This window comes from Spermophilus citellus, assembly GCF_964194105.1.
Source record: "Spermophilus citellus genome assembly, chromosome: 8".
Lineage (NCBI taxonomy): Eukaryota > Metazoa > Chordata > Mammalia > Rodentia > Sciuridae > Spermophilus > Spermophilus citellus.
The window spans coordinates 33386566-33413563 of NC_138189.1; positions in this window are offsets into that span (position 1 = coordinate 33386566).

The following is a 26998-nucleotide window of genomic DNA, read 5'->3' on the forward strand; positions in this document are numbered from 1 at the left end:
TTAGGGTTTGGATTTCTTTCTTTCTTTGTCTTGTTTTTCACCAAGACCAGCCTCAGAGACAGTCACACTCTACAGAATGGATTCGACTGGCTCACTCTTTTTTAATAAATAAATGACATTAAAGAGTCTGGCAGTTCTGGGAGGCAGGGTTTTATGAGCTAATCACACCCCTGGGGGGAATCTGGTTTTGTGTAGTGTAGTCTCGCCCTAGGGGTGTGATCACGCTATGGTAACCACACCCACCCGTCATGCTTTATTTCTTAGCTAATAAATCACTACAAATGATGTGATCCGGGCAGCCATATATCTCAGACCCTTCTTTGCACACGCAAACATCCCCCTCCCGTGAAAGCAGTGGAGAAAAGTGATGGTCTCCGAATCCATGCATCCCAGTTTGCCTTTTGAGATTAAAAACTTTAAAACAGGAGTGTGGTTTAGGTATGCCTATTTTTCCTTTCTTCTATTAAGACATTAAAAAGAGCCACTAAATTCCTCTTGCCACTCACGATCCTATTCTTTGATCACCCCTGGAAGAGTGTCCAATCTGGTATGTAGTGGACTCCTAGATTGAAACATGAGTTTTTCCTGGGAATTCTGGTTATTTGTGATCCTAGGGTGAGCAAGGAGCAGGCTTTTGTGTTGTCACTCTTTATCAGGGCATTGCTTGGACTGGCGCACGTGCTCCTAAAGGTCTCTCCAGATAATCAGTGTCACTCCCATTGTATTTGTATTCCTGTGGCCTCATTCTTTTTTTCTGTCTCTCTCTCTCTCACCATGTTCCATCTTCCTCAGGAAAGCATTCATTGGCTTTAGCTTTACCTAGTCTAATTGACAGGATCCATTGTCATCTGCCTAAAACTTTTGTTCTTCTGATCTTTATTCCTCCAAAGTGAGAATGCCATGCCCATTAAAAAAAAAAAAAAAAAAATTTCTTGAGCTGATCCCAAGGCAGCACTCTACATAAAAAGGCAGTGGTTAACCCAAGACAGAACAACTTACAGACACCAAAATCCAAGCCAGAATTGCACACCAACCAGAAACAGAGCCATGCATTTTTTGCAAAGGATTTTGCAAAGGGAAGAAAGAACTGTGCTTAAATAATGACAAAACTTGTACTTGGCACACTTGAGACAAATTTTGAAAACTTGATGCCAAATCTGGGGGAAGAATTTTTCCAAGGAGGAGGATTCCACCCCCAATTTCAGCCCTGAGAGGAAGCAGTAATTCAGTCTGTATATCTCAAAGACTTGGCATAATATTGAGAATTGCCTTGACAGTTCTGACCAGGGCTTCCCACCACAGCCTTTAGATAATGGTTCTGATCCAGGGTCCATGACATGCTTACCTATTGCATTTGGTGATGGGAGATTAGGGGAAGACTTGGTGAATTGTCACTGGCAGATAATGAAAAGGGACCTTCATATTTCCTGATTACCTAGAGAATCCTATTTCTACTTCTCAGTATTACTTAACATTAGAGAAATGAATCCTCTTGTAGTAAATTTAGAACTAAAAGGATATCCATTAGCTTGACTAGCAAAATGTTTTGGTTAATGGATTCTACTGGACATTCAAATTTAGATTATTCTGGGTTCTCTCATAAGTACAAAAAATTTTACCAAACCATTATCAGTCTTAAAGACATGTCTCTCTATCCAACAATAACACCATGAAGGAAGTTTGTTTTAGAGCTGCCTGCCATGATTAATCCTGTTCTTCATAGGGACACAATGCAGTTGTTAATCAATTCTTTTTTTTTTTTTTTTTTTTTGGTGTACAATATAAGGGGTTTCTCTATGCCGAAAAGTTGTTCATATCTGGAAAGGTGAGTCAGTATATGTCATTTATCCATTTTCCATAGTCTGACTTCTCCTTAGGTATCTTGTCTTCTGGATTGACATTTTCCTGGCAACCTGCCTCTGACCATCTTCCATCTTTTAATTTAAAGTTTTGACTTTCTATAATCCGTTGTTACGGCAATCTCCTTTCTTGGGACCAACAACATTTGCAAACGGCAGCTTTTGGAGTTGAAAGAATTGACATCAAATTCCAGATTCATCCACATGCAAAGAATGAAAGAGGAAGAAATCTTTTACTGGACATTCTGATTTAATTGGGAAGGTTTGGGGTTCAGCCCAGTATTTTCCAAAACCCTCCAGGGCATTCTTATGCTCAATAAAAATGAAGAACTTCTGTCCTTCACTGATGCATTGAAGGAACACTTGGGGTCTGTGCTACTGCTAAGCCAGGATCAAAAGTGTGGCCAAAGTGGGGCATCTGACTTGGACTCTCATTTTGTTATATTCTTTAAGGGGAAAAAAACCAAATTCCTCCTTACAATACTATTCATATTTACCTTAAGTGGTATCTTGGAACATACTCTGGAAGAGAGAAAACACGTGACCTCAAGTCCTGGGTCTAACAACCCAACTATGTGACCTTGGATGAGTTGCTTTATTTTTCTTGGGTCTTGCTTTTTAAAAGTCCACCAATGTGAAGATGACAATCTAGTGCACAGGATTGGTATGAGGATCACATTATAATAATGATGCTGGCCTTCCATTGCATACTGGCTCTGATGCTCAGGCACCTTCATGTACTTTGTGTAAATTGCAAAATCCCAACTGAGTCAAGAAGACAGTACATTGAAATATGCTTTATAACTGGTAAAAATCTTATAAATATACAACCTAATTATGCTTCCATATGGTAGAAAAATGTACAGGTTTGATTGACTTTACTTCTTCCTTATATCTTAGTCTTTCATAGTTTTGCAAAACTTTCTTACATGTATATTGACCACAATTATATAACTGAAAAGTAGAGACACCAAGATTTGTATTTGACTTTTTTTTAACGTCAAGTTCATTATCCTTCCACTATACTTGACTGGTTCCTGGCTATATTATTGCTATAGCACCCAATTGTCTTTGCCACATAGAATGTGATCCACTGAACTGACTTCATCGAAACCCAAAGAAGTTTCAGAGTTGAAAATGTTTAATTTTTTTCTATCTCTATAGTTTCTGTATTCTGGCTGTGAGTGCATCTATTCCAGGATTAAATGTCAATTCTTGGCCTATGAAACACAGTTATTGATTTGGATATGAAGTCATCCAGACTTGCCAAAATGAGAACCAATGATCCTGAACTTGGCAATGGACTTCTTAACTGAGAAGCCCATAATTTTTCTGATTTTACAGCTACTATTTTTTGCACCACTTTTTAGAGTAGGTAGGAGATGTAAACCCTTTGATGATTCCTACCTCCCCACCCCAACACATATACTAGAGATTAAACCCAGGGTGCTCTACCACTGAGCTATATCCCCAGTCCTCCTTATTTTCTTATTTTGAGATAGGGGTTTGCTAAGTGGCTGAGGGTCTCACTAAGTTATTAAGGCTGGCCTCAAACTTGGAGTCTTGCTGCCTCGGTCTCTCAAGTCACTTAGATTACTGGCATGCACCACAGGGCTCGGCCACCCTTTAATGAACATCTATGTATCATGAACTTGAAGCTTTAAGATTCCCACTAATTGTAACTAGTTTACTTGTGTGAAAATCCTGATCTGTATGGTGAATTAAGCCTGATTCAGTTCATTTTATAGAGTCCCTCTTGAGTACCTTATTTATCCAGCCAGCTCTGATACTGGATTATAGATTAATGCTACATTTTTATTTCTTTTGTCTCTTGGTTTTCTATGTTCCAGAAGGCAGGAACAGCTCTGCTGCGTGATTGTAGCTCTAGCAAAAGTTTTATTGAAACTGAAACTAGTTTTAAATGTTTTTTTTTTTTTTTAAATTACATGTATAAAAAGCATATAGATTTATTCTTGACTTTCCTTGGTTTCCATGAGTGGACTGCCCCCTGGTGGACAATAAATGTCAACTCAAAAATGCAGTAGCGTTGCTTTTGTTACTTCAGGAAACAATCTGATTTTTTTTCATATATATTAATTATATTAACATGAATAATAACAGCTTAATTTATAATACATCAAGCTCAATAAAAACAGGACTCTAAAATTTCTCCAGATATTTTTGAAATATGCTCAAGTATGAGGACAGGGTCTTACTCCTCATAAACATTTTCCATTTGACTAGAGTGGTTGGCAAGTTGTGAATTCTAATTAGTAGGTTATCTCACTGTCACTGATATGACTTACATAGATTAACCATTTTCAAAGAATTAGTACAGTATATAGTGATATGATTCATGGACTGCTGAATTTCAATTTCAGTTGTACTTGGCAAAAGTAGATAATTCTTTAAAATTTACTTTAGATATTTAAATTCATTTCTCCTTTCCTATGAGATAGATATGTCTGATATCACAGGTATATGCAGGTAAGGAAACAGAATTGTCACACAGCTACAAAATGACAGAAATAGAATTTAATCTGAATAATTGGGTTCCAAAAAGCATGCTCTTAGTCCTATGCTAAAGGCTCTTGATTATGGTCACAGAACACTTCAGAATTCCACAGGATCTCTCCCCTCAGCATTGCTATTCACATGTTATCAGAGGAGAAATCATAGGAGATTAGAACTAACCTATAGGGCCAGGTACAACGGTGCACACCTATAATCCCAGCAGCTCAGGAAGCTGAGGTAGGAAGATTGAAAGTTCAAAACCAGCCTCAGCCACATAGCAAGGCCCTAAGCAATTCAGCAAGACCCTGTCTCAAAATAAAGTGTTAAAAAGGGCTGGGGTGGGCTGGGGTTGTGGCTCAGTGATAGAGTGCTTACCCAGTATGTGTGAGGCACTGGGTTCAATCCCCAGCACCACATTAAAAAAAAAAAAAAAAACTAAATAAACAAAATAAAGGTATTTTGTTCATCTACAACTAAAAATATTTTTAAATCACTGATTTTTTAAATAATATATAATAAAAAGGGCTGGGAATGTGGTTCATTGGTTAAGTGACCCTGGGTTCAATCCCCAGCACCAAAAATACATAACTAATCTAACCAACCTATACCAAGTCCTTTCCCTTCCTGTACCTTCCACTATCCTCAATGTTGTGACACCTGTTGGGACATTGTACATATTAGGGGCACTTGGATTGTTCAGTCTATTTGCCTTTCATGTATTTTTCACAAAAGTGGGATGTAGGATAGATCCTACAGAAACACAATCTGGTTGTCTCTTATATTCAGAATAACATAAAATTCTTCACATGTGTTAGAATCACATGTAGCACTTCCAGATCAAAACAGGTGTTACTCAGTTTGATAAAGGAGATTATGTTTCTTGTTTCACTTTTCTGAGTCAAATTTTCTCATCCATGTCAGATGAACCAGCTCCATATGCCTACATATAAGCCCTTAAAGGCATTGTTTTTTGTTTTTTGGGTTTTTTTTTTTGCCATGCTGGATATGACACTTAGTAGGTCTTGCACACGTGAGGCAAGTTTACCATCTCTGAGCTGCATCCCCAGACTTTAAAGGGGTTCTTTGACACTGGATTTAAGGAAGATCTTGAGAAGATTTATGGAAAATCACTGGGCTCATATTCTAGATATCGCCAACTAGCTGGACTGGCGACTTATGCTGGGTTCACAAAATCTGGCTACATCAATAACTCAGAAAACGGCAAAAGCACACAACACACAGAAATACCGTTTCAAAATCTGAACAACTCTCCACCTTAGAGGTCCATTGGAAAAGAGAGAGTTTGCACCTGGATTCTTTATATTTATAGGGGGCACACAAAAGGAGGTTCGATGGAATGTTCTTTCTAAATAAGGCAAGGGGTCAGGTTTCAGGTGATTAAGTCTAGCTTCATGATGTCTTGTGATCAGCAGATTGACTGACATCTTGGAAGGCCACACCCATGCTGTGTGGGGTCAAAGGCAGAGCAAAGGACACACACATCCCACAGCTCAGTCAGGGAGGCAATGTCAGTCCAGTCCCCTCATGTGCTCAAATGCTCATAGCTCACACTAACAGCCCATGACACCATAGTGAGTCCTATACAACAAACTCTTCATATCCCATGAGTTCACCCTTCCAAGGGTGGCTGGAGAGCAAACACAGTCCTGAGGCACCCCTGGGTAACCCATATTGTTTCTGTCCCTTGCAGTTGGGATTTTTGCTTTCAGTCCCAGGCCTTTGTGGACTTGCCTACCCACTCAGAACCAGGCTCACTGGTGCTGTGGCTCTCTAACTCTCCCACCAGACTCATGTATAGCCTGATCTTTGCAAGGGTTTGATCTCCCTTCTAATTCCTCTATCTGGAGAACTAAAACTAACCTACTATTACACAGGCTATGGCCCACATCCCACATGGGCAGGGGAATGGATTCCTCTCCAGAGGGATGGGCTGGCTCAGAAATAGAAGCTAAGAAAAGTAGTACTATGAAATAACCACAGTGGGCTGGGGTGGTGCTCAGTGGTAGAGCACTTGCCTAGCATGTGTGAGGCACTGGGTTCGATCCTCAGCACCACATAAAGATAAATAAATAAATAAAGGTACATCAGTGTCTAAAAAAAAAAATTAAATAACCCCAGGACACAGAAAAGTAGTTTCAAAGTGGACAAAACTGACCCGACAGGGTCCAGCTTCTAACAAAAAGGAGCCCGGCTTGCTTTATTTATATTGAAACACATCGAAGAAATTCTATGGAAAGTTCTTCACCAAAACAGGATAGAGGTGGCGGGGGGCAGGTAAGCTGCTTGGTTCCTAGCAGGTTATACCCATCTCCAGAGCTGCATGGGCCCTCTTAGCAGGGATGAGGGGGAGTTCATGTGTATTTGGGCGATCTTACCCTATGGGATCATCACAGGACATTCCAGATTTTCCCACTCACTGGCTACAGTGCAGAAAAAGGTCCTCACACGTCTCACCCACAGGTGGCTTCCCGTAACAGGCTCCGTGCCTGACATGGTGCTCAGTATGCAATAAATAGTAATAGGGGAGACTGATTGTTGGACATACCTAGGAATACATCACAAGTCATTTTTGTTTTTATACAACCATGTTTCTGGGAATCACTAAAGCTCTTGGAAACTATTTCTTCAGAGATATTTTTGACTATAGGAAGAGAAAGCTACATTAGAGGCCTAAGAAGAATAGCATGGTTTCAACATTCAGCCTAACATCTAGGAAGAGAGGTGTGCTGCTTTGTCTTTAAATTAAACATTAACAGGGCTGGGGTTGTAGCTCAGTGGTAGAGCCCTCACCTGGCACGTGTGAGGCACTGGGTTCAATCCTCAGCACCACATTAAAAAAAATGAGTAAATAAAATGAAGCTATAAAAAATTAAACATTAACAGTGCCAGGAATTGTCCTCTAGTCCCTGTTTTTAATAAAGCTCATTATATGTGGTCTTTGGTTGATCTTTAGAAAATGTAGAACAATCCAGGAGGAACACTCCAATGGAAGATGTAACTTTAAAGCATTTCATTTTACACACGTTCAAAAAATTAAATATAATAATTGTTCAGCCTGAAGTATGTATATAATTAATATAAGCTTTAATTAAGTCCTCCCACCAAAGAATAAAGAAAAAAAACTTACCATCTGCATTCACCCAGAAGCACATGCATGGTTGAAATCAGACAGTCTGGGTGTTTTGGATACAAAAGAAACCTTTGAAAACTCTGATTTGAGCATGAGTGTCAAGAACCCCCAGAACAGAGCCAATCCAAAACGTGCTACAGTGTGTCCATTCAGAGGGCATCAATGTGGCTCTTTAATGGTTTTTCAGAATCCCAGGAAATTGTGATTACATGGCATTAGCTTTTCATTTTCTGAAGAATGGATGAAAAGCATGAAAGTCCACTTGACAATGTGAAGAAAAGTATTTTTGGTTCTGGTAAACTTCTGCTGTTCTCTGATTAAAAAAAAAAACTACACAGAAAATGCCTTTAAGACACCACACAATTATACATACAATTGTAGCTCAGTGGTGCTGGGCCTGCAGGGATTACAGTCTTAGTCAGGCTGAAAAAGATGCCCAAATGGCTATTGTTTTCACTGTACAGTCTCTTAGTCGAGGGTGGAATTCATTCCAGTGATATCATGAAATTCTTTTCCATTCTCCAGGAGATGCTCTTCTTTTTCCATGGATGTAGCACTAATTCAGGATTGGCAGGGAAGATACTTCCAAATACAGAACTGTGGGTTTTGGTTGGAAATTTGCTTCACTCAACTATTTGACTCTACATTTGCTACACAAAAGAGGAAAGTACTCAGAACTCCACTGTGCATACAAATTGTAGAAATAACGTTGACTTGACTATATTATATGTATGCCAATAGTTTTCACCAAATGTCAATTTAAAAACAGCAAGCATAGGACCAGATTCTCTGTGAATTCTAAGGGTATTTACATAAATCCAAATATTTCTGCAGAATCTAGGTTAAAAAAAAATTAAAAATCAGAATATTTTAGGACAAGTTCAGGATTGGGGAAGTCCGTCAATCAACACTCTCATCAATTCATTGCATTGTGAGCTCATCAGATGATACCCAGTTTTATCAGAGATTTTAACATGCATAAGAATCAGGCACAGTAGTGCAGGCTATAATTCCAGTGACTCAGGAGACTGAGGTAGGAGGATTGCAAGTTTCAAAGGCCAGTCTCAGCAGTTTAGTGAGGCCATAAGGAACTTAAGAAGACCCTGTCTCAAAATAAAAAATAGAAAAGACTGGGCTGGGTGGTGGCTCAGTGGTAGAGCTTGCCTGGCATGTGTGAGGTTCTGGGTTCCATTCTCAGCACTGTATATAAACAAATAAAATAAATGTCCATTGACAACTAAAAACAACTAAAAAATAAAGGACCAGGAATATAGTTCAGTGGTTAAGCACCTCTGGGTTCAATCCCCAGTACCAGTGATATCATGAAATTCTTTTCCATTGAGGACAGAAGTGTAGCTGAGTGACAGAGCAGTTGCCTAGCCAGGCTAGGTTCAATTCCCAGAGCTGGCAAGGGAAAAGAAATGGGTGGGGAAAGAAGAATTGCCCGAATAGGTGTTTCCTTATTAAGATTTCCTCCCCTCAGAGGTTGTGTCCATTTTATCTGGGGTGGGGCCCAGGAGCCAGCATTTGGACATATATACTGGATGATTCTGCTGCAGGGGTCTATGATAAACTCTTACAGAAATGTAATTTACTACTTTTTTGAACCTTCAGATTGTCCTCATCTGCTAAGTGCTTTAACTCATGTTGAAATCAATTCATCTTAAGGCCTGGATAAATGTTTATTTTTCTTTCACACATAACAACATAGTCATAAACAGTCCCTCCTTTGTCACATGGCTGGAAATGGTAAAGGAGATGCATTGTGGCAAAACCCTTCCTCAGTGATACATATCTTGAAACAACTCAAGTTCGAATTAACTTTCCCAGGTCTGGACATCTCTTTATCTTGCAATGATGAGAAAAAAAATTACATGTGTTATTTCCCTCTTCACCCATGTTGTATATCGTTGCTACTCTAAGTATAGTCTATAGTCCAGTAACATATCAGCATCACCTGGGAATTCATTAGAAATGAATATAACGCCAGGTGTAGTGGCACATACTTATAATCCCAGCTTCTTGGGAAGCTGAGGGAGGAGGACCAAAAGTTCAAGGCCTCCTGGGCAACTTAGTGAGACACCTCTCTCCGCCTTTCATCACCAAAAAAAAAAAAAAAAAAGAATGAAAGAGGCATAGAATTTCAGTCTCAGGCCTCACCCTGACCTACTGAATCAGAATCTGCAGTTTGAACAAGACCTTGGGCATCCAGTGCATATGAAAGATGCCATTTTTGAAAAGGCTTAAACAAGTTGATATGGGGTTCCTTGCAGCAAAATTAGGTACATTCTAAGTCATCACACTGAGCAAGAAAGTTCTCTGGACTCAGGTGGACACTTTCTTTTCCTTCCTAGGTCAATTATTTGACATGACTACCAAGAGTCTGGGCTCCATCACCAGCTTTTGCCCCAGAAGGGAAAGTCCTACAATTTGGATTGCCTCAGGATGCTTAGTGCTGTGATAGGATTTCACCGCAACGTACCACTCTGCTTCTCCCAGTCTCCCCTTAACTGGGTCCTTCCAGATGCAAGATCTCACTTCAATAAACTTGAGAAGTCTCCAAGCAAGGCCCTGGGAGAGGGGCTGGCAGAGGCCAATGCTGATGAGAACTGAGAAGGACGCTGCCCTCCAGAGGATTGTGATGATAATAACTATTACTATTGTGGGGTTTAGGGAGCACCAGGCCCCCTTATTAGCCCCTTACAAATATCAACGAAGTAGTCTTCACAGCAACCCTGGGGAGTCTGTAAAGTTGCTTGCTGGGCATCATGTGACTAGGAAGTCCATACAACTGGAAGGTTGGCTGCAGGGCCTGTACTCTGAACCCACATTTCAAAAGGTAGCCAACCTGAAAGGGGACTGCTAGGGGCCAGGGGAGCACATTTTACTCTTACAAAATTTGCATCTCTATAATGAAACTGACAATGTCTTATCTTTATGTCAGTTGTGAGGCAAATAGCTCCAACCTCCAAGCTCCAGCCCACCTTGACTCCTGCACTAACTCCTCCTCAGGGGGGACCTGGAGTGTCCACCAAACATCAGATGTGTTTACAGTGCACAACATTGCAAGGCAGAGGAGTGCTGTGGGAGGTGAAAGAAAAGAGCTCCGGAAACACTGAGAGCCTAGAGGGAATTACACTGGAATGACATTTGCAGGATCAAGTATATCAAATTATTTGTGAAATACAAATTAAAATTAAATTTTCATTCTCAACCCCAATATCGAAGAACATTAATATTGTGGATGATATTAATTATGCAAAGTAGGTAGAGGATGGAAGATCACAAACAAATTGACAATTTAGATAGAAACTCACTCACTCTGGAGCTGGGGGGTTGCTCAGAGGCAGAGCGCTTGCTTGCCTAGTGTGTGAGGTCCTGGGTTCCATCCTTAGCACAATCAGGAAAAAAAACAACAACTATGGATGTCTGGCATGGAACCTCACCATGCTAAGTTATGTCTGAAGGAGCTGCTTGGAGGGACAGCAGTAGAAAAGTACCCTCTCCTCAGAGGTGGTTAGTTTTACTGTGTTTATAATTGAGAGAGCAAAAGTCTCAAGTCCATTCCAGCTCACATACTAGATCATCAAGGCACAGTGACCCAACTTCCAGTTTATTGAGGGAGGTAATTTTGCCATTTTATCTAAATCCCCTTCCTTGAGGGAGGCCCTTCCTACTCTGGAGTCTGCCCTGGTATCTGAAGATGCCACAGTCTCAGCCCTTTCTGCAGCCTTTGCTGCACAGTGCTACACAGGCATCAGCATAGGATCTGAGGAAAACCTGGGTAGCAGAGAGTGGCAGATAGGGCAGGTACATGGGATTCAAAGAGCTGTCAGTGTCTTTTTTTTTTTTTTTTTTTGCAGTGCTGGGGATCAAACCGAGGGCCTCATGCATGCCAGGCAAGGGCTGCTACCACTAAGCCACATCCCAGCTGGTCTGGTTTTAGCTCAAGAGTCCAGTAACATGTGGGTGGTAATGGTGATTCAAGTTGAGGTATCTGGGCCTAACCTGGTCACAACTGTGGCGTCATGGAATCAGTCCCAGAACATGATTCTGACTGTGGAATCTCTAAGCCTTGTTGTCTGGGGGAGTTGTTCAATATTCTTTAATACAATTCTTTTCTCCTTAGATCAGCCATATGTGGGTGGGAGCCATGTGTCATACCTGTAATTCCAGTGACTTGGGTGGATGAGGCAGGAAGGTCCCAAATTCCAGGCCAGCCTGGGCTACTTAGGGATACCTTCTCTCCAAGTTTTAAAATGAGGGCTAGAGATGTAGCTCAGGGGTGGGGTACAGCTGGATTCAATCCCACCAGTACCTCAAACAAAACAAAGCAAAAACAAACTTGCAACTAAAATCCTGATATCTCTAGTATGTTGGAGAAATGAAAAAGAAAAAGTCCACAAGAATTCCACCACTGAGCCGTTTTCTTTATATAAAGATCAAATGATCTTGCAGAGATTATTGGAATGTTCAATTACTGTCTTGATTTCATTTGTGTGTGTGTGTGTGTGTGTGTGTGTGTGTGTGTGTGTGTGTTTGTACCAGGGATTGAACTCAGGGGTACTCGACCACTGAGCCACATCCTCAGCCCTATTTTGTATTTTATTTAGAGACAGGGTGTCACTGAGTTGCTTAGCACCTCACTGTTGCTGAGGCTGGCTTTGAACTCACAATCCTCCTGTCTCAGCCTTCAGAGCTGCTGGGATTACAGACATACGCCATCATGCCCAGCTTGTCTTGATTTCTTAAGTCATTTGGCAGTGGTGTTTGAACTGGTGGACAGTTTGGACTGAAAGTTTGGAAGCCTGCAGAACAACTGTAACAAGAAACATAAGGAAAATGAGGTGACCTGTGAAATGACCAAAATCTGATGTGTTTTCTCTAGTAGCTTTTTGTGGGACCCTAAGAGGGAGCAGAAGGACCCAAACTCTTTTGTCATGTCTTTAAAAAATTGATTTGGATGAATGGGATAGACAGCAGAATACATCAGTCACTAGAAAGGCAATTTGTAAATCAATGGAAATGTAACTGATGTGACACAGCAATCTGTATACGGGGTAAAAATGGGAGTTCATAACCCACTTGAATCAATCTGTGAAATATGGTATGTTAAGAACTATGTAATGTTATGAACAACCAACAATAAAATAATTAAAAAAAAATTGATTTGGGATGGGGGTACTAGGGATCAAACCCAGGGGTGCTTGACTACTGAACCATATCCCAAACTCTTTTTGTTTTTTGAGCCAGGGTCTTCCTAAATTGCTGAGGCTGGCCTTGAACCTGCAATCCTCCTGCCTCAGCCTCCTGAGTTTCTGGGATTCCAGGCATAGTCCCTGAACCCAGAAAACATTGGTTGTTGAACTGTATTCATGTAATACATTTATGGACTCCAAAACTTATCTATGCAACATTAACAGAATAGTATACAGTGGTGTGAAGAGGGAGGCCCCTCAAAAAGCATATGCTTACATTTGCTATAGATGGAAAGAACTGAATGCAACTGAATTCTCAAGAACATCCATGATTTTCTTTCTTTCTTTCTTTTTTGAGAGAGAGATTTTTTTATTATTTTATTTTTTGCAGACACAACATCTTTATTTGTATGTGGTGCTGAGGATCGAACCCAGGTCGAACACATGCCAGGCGAGCACGCTACCACTTGAGCCACATCTCCAGCCCTATGGTTTTCTTTCAAATTAAGCTGCTAAATAAAGCCTATTAACAGTATACACACTTTATTGATCTCAGAAGTGATCACTCATAATGATCTCAGAAGAGTTAGACATTAAAATATAGTCCTAAGTTTACAAATTTGAGAAATCACCCATTTCACTTCTTCATATGATATAATCTATCAATTCAATCATGAAGATTAAATCTTTAGGTAAGTTGTTAGAACATATCATAGAACAATACATATTTATTTCTGTTTCATTTGCCATAATGCAAGCTCCACAAAAGTTGGGCCTTTGGTCATTTTAATACTTCGTCCCAGTGGCTAATAGGTGCCAGATCAACCTTGCATGAGAGGAGGAGATGACCATGCTTCCTCAGAATTATGAAGAAGAAAGAAAAAAATATACATATAATTTTTTTCTGTAAACTTATTTTTTAATGTACTTAAAATATTTTTCCAACAACTCTAAAGACTTTACACTTTCCTAAATCATTTTCAAGATTTAAACATTTATATAAATATATATATGTAAATGACATAGTGTATATTTATATTTATATTTATTTATTTATACACACTGTTTACTATCCTGATCATACCTTTCCAGTATACTTTTTATCAGTGAGCATTTTTAGGGGCAAAATAGATGACTGTCTAGTTCTATCACTTTTCATTACCAGATAAATGAATGCTAACCTGTAAGTCTGATCTCAATTTGATCTTGCTTATTCTGCACATATCTCTCCCTTGAGGACTTCCTGTTTTCAGAGAAGTTATTTATACACAAAGGATTTTGACTTGGGTATTCTTGGATTTTTCTATGAAAGTCATTGGAAGGTATGTTTTGTTTAATGATGTGACAGGGTGTAAAGAAATGTTTAAATCTTGAAAACTATTTAGGAAAGTGTCAAGTCTTTAGAAACCTCTGTGATTCTTCAATAGTCTTCCTGTATCTGAAGCAATACTTCAAAGATACTGCTCAGACTTTTCAGAGTGAGTATTTTCTATCTAAATTGTCAATTTATTTGTGAGTCTGTCATCCTCCACCTACTTTGCATAATTAATATTGCAAACAATATTAATAATGTTCTTTGATATTGGGGCTAGAGAAGGAAATTTAATTTTAAATGTATTCCACAAATAATTTGATAGTTGATTCTGTAAATGTCATTTTTAACATACTTAAAATTGTTTTTCCAACAATTCCTCTGGCAATAAGCCATGCTATGCAGCAAACACTTTCTTTATCTCCTTGGATTAAATAAAACAACATATTTATCTTGTCGTTGTGTCTTGCTATGTGACTCATTTTGCCAGCAAAGTGAATTTTAAAAACAAATAATAAATTTTGATGACCTTTTGATTTCTCACCATATATGAGAAAGGAGGAGGGAAAGGATAAATGCAAAATTAAAATAAGAATTTGGAGTGCTCCTATTTCCCTACAATCCCATTCTAGAAGATGAACAACATATTAGTTTCCTAAGGCTGCTGTAATAAGGTACCACAAACTGGCTGGTTTAACACAACAGAAATTTGTTTTCTCAAAGTTCTGGAAGCAAGAAAACTGAAATCAAGGTAACAGATGGGTCATTCTCCTTCTGAAACCTGTAGTAAAATCTTTCTTGACCTCTTCCTGACTTCTGGTAGCTTGACAGCAATCTTTGGCATCAGGTTTGTAGAGGAATCACTTTAATCTTCTGTCTTTTTTTTTCTAGAGAGAGAGAGAATTTTAATGTTTATTTTTCAGTTTTCTGCGGACACAACATCTTTGTTTATATGTGGTGCTGAGGATCGAACCCTGGCCGCACGCATGCCAGGCGAGCACACTACCGCTTGAGCCACATCCCCAGCCCCTAATTTTCTGTCTTCACATGGGACACTTGTCAAGTTGGATTAGGGGCCCAGACTACTTCACTATCTCTTTGTGTGTGGCGGGGTGGGGTACCAGGGATGGAACCCAGGAGTGTTCAGCCACTGAGCCACGTCTCCATCCCTTTTAAAAAATGTATATATTTTTTAATTTGACACAGGATCTCACTATGTTGCCAAGGCTGGCCTTGAGCTTGCAATCCTCCTTAGCCTCAGCTAAGGAGGTAGGATTACAGGTGCGTGCCACCCAAGTCACCCTGCTCCCAGCTGACCTCAATTTAACTGTTTACATTGGCAAAGACCCAATTTACATTCTGAAATACTGAGATTTGGGACATATCTTTTTTGAGAGGACATGATTTAATTATTTTGCTACTAAAGATTAATAAAAATATATGTAGTACAGTTAACTCCAATGATTTATTGAAAGTAAGACACAACGATTTATTGAAAGTATTTCTTCTATCAAGTAATTTGAGAGGAAAGCTTGAATGTGGTTCAGTAAACTCCACAAAAGAGGAATGTTAATCAAGACATCAAGAAGAGCAGAAGAGCAGGGAGCAGTGACGCAGGCCTATAATCCTAGCTACTCGGGAGGCTGAGGCAGGAGGATTGCAAGTTCAAAGTCAAACTCAGTAATTTAGCGAGGCCCTAAGCAACTTACTGAGACCCTGTCTCAAAATTTAAATTTTTTAAAAAAGGGGACTGGGACTATAGCTCAATGGTAGATAACCTGGGTTCAATCCCAGGTACTGAAAAAAAGAAAACAGAAGAAAGAAGAGCAGAGGTGTAGAACACACTTCTCTCCTTTTCTTTTTGTGACCCTGTCATCATCTACAAACATTTGGAAGAAAGATATATCTGGTCGTGTGGGTTTCATGATCACCATGGACTGAATTGTGTTCTCCCAAAACTCAAATGTTGAAATCCTAACCCACAATGTAATTTGGGCTTTTGTAAGGTCCTCACATTTAGATGAGACCTTGAGAGTGGGATGCCCATGATGGGACACTACAGAGCTGCTTCTCTCTCTCCACCATGTGAAGACACAACAATATGTGACCACCTGCTTTACAGAAGAGAGGCCTTACCAGACCCTAACCATGCTGGTACCCTAGTCTTGGACATCCAGTCTCTAGAATGGTGAGAAAATAAACGTCTGCTGTTTAAGTCACACAGCTTATAGTATTTTGTTATTGCATCCCAAACTAAATAAGATGTTGATACAAAACCAGATTCACACAATAAAATCTTTTATCAAAATATTGTTTTCAGCCAGGTGCGATGCTGCACACCTGTATCCCAATGTCTCGGGAGGCTGAGGCAGGAGGATGCAAGTTCAAAACCAGTCTCTGCAACTTAGCAAGGCCCTCAGCAACTCAGCGAGACCCTGTCTAAATAAAATAGAAAAAAAGGGCTGGGGATGTGACTCAGTGGATTGAGTGCCGCTGAGTTCAATCCCTAGTACAAAAAAAAAAAAAAATGCTGTTTTCAAATAACAAGCAATGCAAATATCAGAGTCCAAGATCATCTCCATGTGAATGATAGTAAAGGAGAGAGATCTGTGGACTTGTTAGAGTTAGGGAGAACAGAGAACTTTGCTCAATGATTATGAATACAATAACTTGACAATACCTTTTCCCACCACCCAAAAGATTTGGAGCCAATCATTGGCAATCAATCCTTCTAGAGGATAACCTTGTAATAATAATGACAAATTTTTACTTAGCACTTACAGAAAACTGTGGAGAGCCATTCTCGCACGTGATTGGGCATCTCCCGGATTGGGTGTGAGGCGCTCTGGCTAAACTGTGTAGGAGCTTTCCCCACCCTCTCCTGGTGCAAGAGCCTGTCCATGTGGGAGTGTGCCTGACCACTGACCCTGAGGCCAATCACTGACCCTGACCTTGGAGTGCTGCCCCCCTCGACCTTCATTGGATGGAATTTTCCCCTGAATTTCTTGTTCCCCAATAAAAGGCCACTCACTGGCGTGCTCTTTCTCTCTCTCCTGCTAGCCCTGAGTAAGCCTTGCTGCCCTACCGGGTGGTTTGAGGTGTGAGCCAGAGGGAGGGCCGTCTCGGACCTGGGCATAGAAAAAGGTAATTGAGTCTGTGTGTTTATTTTGATCTCACTAGCTAACTTTTATGCCACAAACCTCTTTAATGAAACCAGTGCACTGGTCGCATGGTGGAAGAAAACTAAGCACTGTTTTAAGGACTTCACAAATCTTAGCAACTCTAGGAAGTAGGTGCTGTGATTCCCCCCATTTTGTAGATGAGGACACTGAGGCACCAAGACGGTAACTAATTTTCCCTGGTGGCAGGTAGGAAGTAACAATGCAAGTCCCTGCTTTTAACCACTTGGTTATGCTACCATAGAGTTTCATAATCAAGAATCAAACCATGATCACTAAACAATGTTTTTCATTAGTAACATAGTTCTTTTTTGGTAATAATGCAAATATTCCAGTGTGTTTTAGCTATAGCATTGTGTATCTCTATATCTGTGTATGTTTGTCAGAAGCACAAAGACCAAAAAACACATATCATTAGAAATCATCATAATTTGGGGCTGGGGATATAGCTCAGTAGATAGAGCACTTGCCTCTCGTGTACGAGGCCCTGGGTTCAATCCCCAGCACCACTGAGAAAGAAAAGAAATCATTATAATTCAAATACTCTAAAACAGAACCAATTCATGTGGATTTGATTTTCTGATCTCTACCTCACATTATTGTTTGGACATCAATGTGATGTACATATACAGTTATGAACACACCCTCTTTCCCTTGTTGAAAAATTGTTAAGCTGGGCTGGAGTTGTGGCTCAGTGGTAGAGTGCTTGCCTAGCACATGTGAGGCACTGGGTTCAATCCTCAGCACCATATAAAAATAAATAATATAGGGCTGGGGTTGTGGCTCAGCAGTAGAGCGCTCACCTAGGCGTGTGAGGCCCTGGGTTCGATCCTCAAGCACCACATAAAAATAAATAAATAAAGGTATTAAAAAAACTGTGAGAAATAATTTTAATAAACAAATAAATATAGATAGATAGATAGATAATATAAAGGTAATATGTCCATCTACAATTAAGAAAATATTTAAGTTGCTTGGTGTAGTGGTGCACACTTATAATCCCAGTGATTCCACAGGTTGAGGATCACAAGTTTGAAGCCAGCCTGAGCAACTTAGTGAGACCCTGTCTCCATACAAAAAATAAATAAAAAGCACTGGGGATATAGCTCAGTGATAAAGGGCTGACCCTGTTGTTCAAGCCCCAATACCAAAAAAATTAAATTAAATTAAATTAAAAAAATATATATACATATGTATCTATATCTATATCTATATATATATCACTAACATTTGGTAGAAGATGATTCTGTAAATGTCTTTCAGTAAAAGTTCATGTTTTAAAAATATTTGCTTAATTTTTTTTACTTGTTGATGGACTTTTATTTTAATTATTTATTTGCATGCTGTGCTAAGAATCAAAACCAGTGCCTCACATATGCTAAGCAAGTGCTCTCCCACTGACCTAGGACAGCCCTAAAAATATGTTTTGATTTTTCACATTAAACAAACATTTCAGGGCATATTGTTTTTTTGTTATGTAACAGACTTAATGCTTATTATCACACAGTATAAAGTCTAAGAACTGACAACTGAACGTATCAGAAGCAAAGGGTGATAAATTTTTCACACTGAAATATTGATAAGTAGAAAATTTGCCTTTATTTCTCTTTTCTGAATACATTTATGGTTAGTTATATTGTATATAGGTATGTTATTATGTTATGTAGCTACTGATGATATCACTATGTGTAAAGGTGTGTATATTTATAAATATGTATATATACAAATATGTGTGTAAACACACATATACTTATGACAATTTATGTCCATTTTTGAAGAGCCCAAGTTGTACACACAGTTCCTGAACTCTTGGGATTATACTTAATTCAGTTCTTGGTAGTCTATTAATAACTGGTGACTCAAGAACAAGTGTGGGAAAAGAGTATTTGATAATATCTTAATATGCCAGTTGTGTTTTAAGGATGTGTCCCAACATAGATCCAGGGTGTCCAGAGGGTGGAAAGGTTTTCTTGACAGTGAGCTAAAATGTCACCATCAGGTGGCATCATGAGACTGAAGGGACTCATCTTCCCTCATCCTTAGTTTAGCCATTCATTAAAGGAAAGTGGTTGAGCTGGGATGTAGCTCAGTGGCAGACTTGCCTAGCATACATGAAGCCCTGGGTTCAATCTCCAGCCTCATGAAAAGGGGGTTATTGAGCTAGATGACATTTGAGGACTTATTTCTAACATTCTGTGAGGGTTTTTTTGTTTTGTTTTGTTTTGTTGTTTGTTTGTTTGTTTATTTGGCATTGGGGATTGAACCCAGGGGCACTTTACCACTGAGCCACATCCCAGTCCTTTTTTGTATTTTATTTAAAGACAAGGTCTCACTGAGTTGCTTAGGGCCTCACTAAGTTGCTGAGCTGGCTTTGAACTCACCATCCTCCTGCCTCAGCCTCCCAGGCACTGGGATTATAGGAATGTGCCACCAAGCCTGTCTCCTATGAGTTTTAAACATTCAACTCTTGCTACTGTTAATGAGTTAAATGTTCATGAGAGCAGGTAGTTGAATCTGAATTGCATTCTCTTTTCTGCATAATGTGTTTCAGCCTTCTGAGGTTTGGTATGAGACAAAAAAATAGTACAGTGGTAGGGTAATTTGCATTTCTCTTGGAGATTTACTAAAACATTTCACATCATTGGGCTGATTCTGAAGGCACAGGTGTCTGCAAGGGATAGTGTTACAGTCACTTCTAAGTAAGGACCAGGCCAAGAGAAGTGTCCTTTGAATCTATAAAATAAAGCACATGGTATTTTAATATAAATATTTTTCAAACCTACTATGTTGACTAGGAGTGGTTTTCTTATTACTACATAGTATCTGTTTTCAAATTTAGGATTCCTGAGATTTCTTTCAAGTCATCTCAGCGTTTGATATGAATGTTTGGGATTTTTGCTATTTGTGTTGAGAGTCAGTCCCTTTGCCCAATCCAACTCCCCTTCTTTGTTCAGGGTCTATTCTCCCTCTAACAGTTCTACATATCACAGGTTTCCAGATGGTCAATTTTAATTCAATTCAGCAATTATTTATGGACTACATAGTATGTATCCAGCTTTGTGGTTAGTATTAAAGATGTAAACATAAATAAAATAGGAACTTAGCATGAATTACTTACAAAGCACTGCTATAAGTTGCGTCAACAAACTCATCTGCTGTGTAGCTTCATTTAACACTGAACACTTAAAAATGAAAAAAAAAGTCTTAGATTTTTGTTTTGTTCTTTTTGTTTTGTTTTTCATGAAAAACAAAAACAAAAACAAATCCATCAGTGTCTACAAGGAAAATCACTCCTATTTATTTCATCAAGAAAGAAGGAATAGCAGTAAGTTTCTGAAACAGAGTATTTGAGGGTAGGTAATTTTTAAAGTAAGAGGTTTATTTAGCTCACAGTTTTGAGACAAACCATCCAAGCAGGATGGCACTGGCTCTGGCAAAGGCCCCCCTGGCTACATTACATCATGGTAGATGTCCTCATGGAGGGAGTACATATGAAAGAGGATGATCACAGGGTAGGAGAGGAAGTCAGAGAGACATTGGGGAGAGTTTAGGCTTGTTCTTTTAAAACAACACTCTCAGGAGAACTAAGTAAGGTCCAGAGATAACTCAATCCCTTCTGAAGGCAGTGTGTCCAGTATTATAACCACTTGGCTCACCTCTTAAAGCTTCCACCACCTTCTAACATCACCATACTGATGATGATCAAATTCCCAATGAATGAACCCTTTAGGGACAAACCACAGCAGAAAGTAAATACTTCTTTGCTTTCATCCAAAAGTAATACTGAAGCGTTAACATATACCTTAAGGAAAGTCATGCACATTGTTTATAGGCTCTGGCAGGATGCTGGTAAACTTCCTTGCTCTCTACCTTCAATTTGGCTTCGGTCAATGTGGCTCACTCGTAAGAGATCAGGAATAAGTATGTTGAGTATTTTCCTAGCTTCCTCCCTATAGGGTTGTTGCAGAATGGCTGCCCTCCTGGTCGAAGCCTACAACTGCTGCCAAGATAGTCTCTATAAGACTTCCTTTTCCTGAGTTTCCTTAAAACGTCCTCCTTTTAGAACATCGGACTTAGGGGTACTCATGTTCACATTAATTAGTTACCATGTGAGGACTAGTGCTCAGAAAGGAGCAGTACTTCTCAATAACTCAGTGTAGGGTACTGAGTATCATCCTAACGTGCTTGAAATTATCCCCTAGACCTTGGAATATAAGCTCCAGGAGGACAGGACCCTTATCTATGGTATTAACTATCCTTTTACCAATATCTGGTACCTGCCTAGAGCTCCTTCAATATTTAATGAATAAATGAAGGAATATTGAAAACCAAATCTGAATGAAATGGAATGGAGCTTAAAATTGACTTCTATATGTTTTTATTACATGCTTACTTAAAAGAATCAAGACTACTTTTACAAGCTATATTCTTAGTAAGCAGGTAGTAAGGAATAAGTATATGTTTATTATTATAACTATGGATAATGATCATTTTGATGTGGAGAATTTCTAATGGTCTTTAAGGCTATCAGATTAATTCAATGCACAAATCTTCTAGTGACTTACAAAAATTGAATAAAAAATCTATGAAACCACCATAATAGTTGAATTCCTATTGTATCCATAAAGGCAACACTATGTTATCCAAACCAGGGCTAAGCTCTTTGCAGGGCACATGTTCAGAAAATAGTGATATCAGCATGATCTGAGGGTGGAGTGTTTCGATCTTCTGACATCAAAGAAGTCACACATTGCATACCTGAATAGGCCCAAGTAAAGACTTGGCGATTTCAACAAAAGCAAACTTCAGATCCCTAAAAGGTAACTTAGGCAAAAGACATCATGAGTCACCAATTCAGAGGTGTCATCTTCAAAAAGTTAGCAGGACACTAACTAGTTGCTCACCTTGTGACCTCTAAAACTATTGATTTTTAAAGTCAACTAAAAGAAGGTAACTAAAAACAAGTGCAATGAGTTACGTCTAGAATGTTTTTTCAGGTTTTCCTTTGATTTCAAATATGCAAATGTTACTTAAACTATGAAAAACCTAGCCAGTGAAATATTATGTAGCCAATAAAAATTTAACAATGCCATAAAATGTTTTATATTTAGTGAAAAGCAAATGGATGATTCTTATAATGTAAGATAAACACAACAAAAGTATGGGCATTAACAAAACTAATGATTGTCTTTGGATGGTTGTACTATGAATGACTTTTTCATCTTTTTTATCGTATTTTTTAGATATACACGACAGTAAAGTATATTTTGACATATACATACATGGAGTTTCACTGCTCATGCATTCATATGAACATAGGAAGTTATGTCCTATCCATTCTACTATATTCCTAATCCCATCTCCCCTCCTTTTCCTTCATTCCCTTTGTCTAAGGCAGTGAACTTCTATTCTTCCCTCCCCACCTTACTGAGTGTTAGTAGTTACATAACAGAATGAATGACTTCTTTTTAAAATTTTTTCAAATTTTGTTTTTACATACTACTTGCATAATAAAAAATATCAAAACATAGTAAATCTATTATTTAAAAATACAAATAATTTGGGGCTGGGGCTGGGGCTTAGTGGTAGTGCACTTGCCTAGCATGTGTGAGGTACTGGTTTCCAGTCTTAGCACCAGATATAAATTTTTTTTTAAAAAAGGCATATCAACAACTAAAAATAAAAATAAAAAATTTTTAAAAGTACAAATAATTTTCTTCACTAACAGAGAGAAAATATGTAGATTGTAGAAAAATAAGTATAAAAATGACTCGACTTTGATCAAACTGTAAATATATTCAAATATAATTCAGCATCCCAAACTGACTTTTTTAAGCTTTCAAGAAGCCTACAAATCCCATTATGTAGGGCTCATATTCTTCTTATTTAATTTTCCTTGGATTTGGTTATAATTAAAGCACAGCTAGACAGTGTGATCTTGATCAATAGAGTTATTGCCCAGATCATACATGATAAAGTAACAAATTAAAAGGTTTTGAGATTAGCAATATTTAAGTGTTAAGTTCATTGTCTCCTACTTCCTTGTTGGTTCCACACTCCTGGAAATTTTTATCTATTTGGTGATTGAGTTTCAAAAGGTAGGGTAAAGTGTACAGTAAATTAGTCTATCAGGGTGAATTGAGATATTTGAGGTGAAAGAGAATAGAGTTAGGGTAACTTCCGTTGTGAAGAGTTATTGGATACCTTATCTTTTCAAGCAGAAATGCTTAAAAATTTCCTTCAACTGGGTGTTGTGGTACAGTCCTGTAATCCCAGCTACTCGGGAAGCTGAGACAGAAATCACAATTTCAAGGCTCACCTCAGCAACTTAGCAAGGTCCTGAGCAACTTAGCAAGACTCTGTCTCAAAATAAAAAGTAAAAAGAGCTAGAGAGGAAGCTCAGTGGTAAAGCACCCCTGGGTTCAACCCCAGTATAAAATTTTTTTCCCCTTCAATCTAGCAAAACACCGTATGCAAATCAAGGGTTGGAGGTAGCCTGGTCGCTTCTGGTCAGCTCTCTTTCATCAGTACTGGGGATTGAACCCATGGCACTCTACCACTGAACAACATTGCTGGCTTTGAAGATGAAGAAATTGGTCGGAAAATCCAAGGAATAGGATGGCCTCTAATAGCTGGAAAAGGCAAACCACCTAGAGCCCCCAGAAAGGAATGGATACCTACCTGACCTTGATCTCAGCCTACTGAGACCTGTATGGTACTTCTGACTTCCAGAAGTATAAAACAATGAGTATGTGTTGTTTTAACCATCAAATTTGTATAATTTATTGGAACACCAATAGAAAGTTAGCATAATAGACAAGAACTAGTGACATTGCTATCAGTTATCCAGAGCTTAAACTTAGCCTAGTCAAAGACAAAGTCCTTTAGCTCCAGAGTCTTCAGCATTCCATTGCATGTATGCTTATACCAAAGTCATAATTTTTTTTCCTTATGAGATAATAACAAAGGGACAAGCAATCAGGGTAGATAGATGATCTGGTTGGGTCAGGAAGACAGGGGTTGGTTCAAAAAGAAATGGAATGCTAATACCTCCAGGACACTTCCACCTCCTCCTCCTCCTTAGGTGGTGCCAAGGTCACCTGCCTCCAGAGAATTGTTCCTCCCAGCAAGGAGTTATTAATGAGGTATGTTGGATGGCTCTCTTCCTGCCCTTTACCAAAAGGGGAGAGTAGGAAGAGGGTGCATGAGAAGAAAGGAAACCTGATATCTATAAAGGGGAAGGATGCCCCCACTCCCTCAGGCACCCTCTCTGGACCACCTCCTCTCTGGAGGAGTCTCTCTCTGTTCCATCCTTTAAATAAAATTTCTTTTTTGCACTCGCCTCTGAGTTTTCCGGGTGTTCAATCAACACCAGGGGACCAGACCAATCCTTACCAGTCTCACTTACATTACCAATTTTGAAAAGTGAAAATAAACTTTATTAAGACTGCATACTCAAGAGCTACTCCACTGAATTTACAGAGCTTACTTTTTAGACAGCAAAGGAAAGTAGGAATGCAATCCTAATGAGATGAATGACTCAGCACTTAGCAATTACAAAGATGCTCTATCCAACCACAGGATTATTAATCACTGCTGGAAACAGAAATGAGCAAATTGATAACTTGATGGTTCAGGAGAATCCCACTTGGAAACTGGAGAGAGCCAAGTCATCAATAACTCAAGAATCAATTCTTGCTCCCTCAGCCAACCTCCAGCCAAAAGGAGTAATGGCCTATTGATAGCCAACTGCTTCAGCTTCTGGGATTATGTGACATCAGGATGTTCTTACCTTCAATTAAAATAAGCTGCATGACACTTAGGAATTTACCTACTTCTATGGAAACTCTTTTCAAGTAGAAGTTAGTTGGCAGGTATTGAAAAAAATGCAAAAATTAAAAAGCATCAATTTAAAAAATGATGATTGTGGTAGAATTATATGGCTTTTGCTGTCCCTGGCATTCATACCTTGTTCTTTTCATAGTGACACAGAGTTTTAGTTGTGGCTAATCCCACACATATTCCTCTCACTAACCTTCATAACAAAAACAAGAATGAATGAAGGACCCAAGCCTTGCTGTCTCTTAAACCAAATGATTAGTTTAAGAATTTTTATGGGACCAAATTTGATCTAATAGAACTCAACTCTGGATTATTATTTAAAAGTATTGGGCAGAGGCCTGATCTATGGTCTGGTCTTGCTAACATGGTGAAACATGAGCTAATGTGGAGGGAAAATCAGTTTGACAATGAAGTCGACTCAAAGGGAAGAGGGAGAAGAGATTTCTTTGATGTCTTTTGGACTCTTTAATCTAGTCATGGAATCTAGTCATATTATTTTGCCTGTAACCTCCTACTTATCTGTGTGGGCTTAATTTCTTTTCTGGTAGTCCTTTCTGTTACAGTAATCCCCCTTTGTCCATGGGGGCATATTCCACAGACCCCCTGTGGATTTCTGGAACCTCAAGAAGTACCTAATCTTATATATCCTACATGTTTTTTTCTGATACATACATACCTATGATAAAATTTAATTTAAAATTAGGCATAAAAAGAGATTAACAACAATAACTAAATAAACTAGAAAGATTATAACAACATACTGCATAAGTTATGGAAATGTGGTCTTTTTATCAACTATCTTATTGTTACTGTACTCTCCCTTCTTGTAATGATGTGAGTTTAAACCATGCCTATGTGATAAGATGAAGTGAGGTGAATGATGTACGCACTGTGACATAGCATTAGGCTACTATTGACCTTCTGACGAAGTGTCAGAAGGAGGATCATCTGCCTCATTTCAAAGTGGGTTGGCAGGAGGTTTCTTCATGTTACTCAAAACTGAGCAATTTTAAACTTATAAGTTATTTATTTCTTCTGGAATTTTCAATTTTATATATTTAATCCAGGGCACTTTACCTCTTAGCTACATCCCCAGCCCCTTTTATTTTTTATTTTGGACAGGGTCTTGCTAAGTTGAGGAGTCTGGCCTCAAACTTGCAATCCTCCCTCATCACCCTTCAGAGTTACTGGGATTATAGGCGTGGACCATGGTGCCCAGCTCAATTTAATATTTTTGGACAGTGGTGACTACAGGTAATTGAAACTGTAGAAAGAAAAACCTTACATAGGAGGGACTGCTATACTCACAATCAGAAGCGTTTAAGGCAATCATGTCAATTTAAGAAATCGTCTCAACATCAAAAAGAAGGATTAAGGAAGGAAGAAGGAAAATACATAGGAAAAAAGAAGACAGGTGTCAATTGCTAAAAATACAAAAAAAAAGCAGAGGGAAATTGAGAATATCATCCAAATGTTACATATATCATCCATAAATACAACACAAACATAACACAATATTACTTGTGATGCTTTTGCAGAGGAAGAAATACTGGATATTACTTCATTCAATAGTTGAAACTAACCAGAGAAATCTCTTAAGTTCTTGTACTACAGCGTCAGTATGCTTTATGTAGTCCCTCAATTGCCTCATACTGTACTGGAATTGACATCAGCATTTATAGTTTTATTTGAAGCTAAGACAATGACACAGAAATGGAGAAAATTCTGTCTGAGTTTGAAATGCCTGTGTGCCAGGAGGAGAATATAAAAGGAGAAAATGTAGCTATAACTAAAAGTGAGTGCCATATGTAAGTATCATTTTAGTACAAGATGATACATTGTTATCTGCCACAGTCTGGCTGGGCACAAATAACCAAGCCGCCACCAAGCCTTGTAGGTTCAAACAGCAACACTTTATTCCCCAACTCTCACCGGCACTCTAC